At 44.2% G+C, this 765-nt stretch overlaps 1 non-coding gene across 1 annotated transcript; it reads right to left on the bottom strand.

The window, feature by feature from the left end:
- Positions 1–313: 313 nt before the first annotated feature.
- On the bottom strand, positions 314–417 carry LOC112745576 (small nucleolar RNA R71). The gene has a single exon (XR_003173496.1). It is a non-coding gene; the product is annotated as a small nucleolar RNA R71 (small nucleolar RNA).
- Between the last annotated feature and the right edge of the window lie 348 nt (positions 418–765).

Here is a 765-nt window from a genome sequence, read left to right as displayed (position 1 = left end):
GCCGTATCAAGTGCATCATCCAACTCTGGCTGCAGATTTTGAGCTGAAGACTGCACTAATCAACTTGATGCCCAAGTTTCATGGCTTACCTGCTCAGGAGCCCATCAAGCACCTCAGAGATTTTCAGACAGCCTGTTCTACTGTTAGGCGTCATGGTGCAAATGAAACTTCTATTTTGTTAACCGCCTTCCCATTTTCTCTTGAGGGAAAGGCGAAGGAGTGGTACTACTCCCAACTTGAAGCAACTGTCACCAACTGGGATATGCTCAGGAGAGAATTCCTGGAAAAATACTTTCCAGCTGAAGTTATAGATAGATTGAGAAAAGAGATCTCTTGTATTGTTCAAGGAGAATCAGAGACTCTTTATGAGTACTGGGAGCGCTTTAAGAACCTTCTGGACGCATGCCCCCATCACATGATTGACAAGTTAGAGTTGATCAGCTACTTCACTCAAGGCATGAATCCTCGGGATAAAACTACACTAGCTGGTGCTAGTAATGGTTCTCTGAAAAATTACAAGACCGCAGATGAAGCATGGCAACTGATCAGCGACTTAGCTGAGTCCACTAGAAATCACAGGCACAGGAACAGCCACTCAAAGACTGTAGCAGAGGTTTCCTCTAGCAGTAAGACTACTGCTCTTACACAGAGTATATGTGAAATGACCAACCTACTAAAACAGATGCAGTTGAATTAACAACAAACTCAGCCCTCCTCACCACAACAAGGCCAACAATTAGTTCCTCAAAGAGTATGCAGGATCTG

Source organism: Arachis hypogaea, chromosome 14, assembly GCF_003086295.3.
Source record: "Arachis hypogaea cultivar Tifrunner chromosome 14, arahy.Tifrunner.gnm2.J5K5, whole genome shotgun sequence".
Lineage (NCBI taxonomy): Eukaryota > Viridiplantae > Streptophyta > Magnoliopsida > Fabales > Fabaceae > Arachis > Arachis hypogaea.
This window is presented reverse-complemented; position numbering and strand designations above follow the sequence as displayed.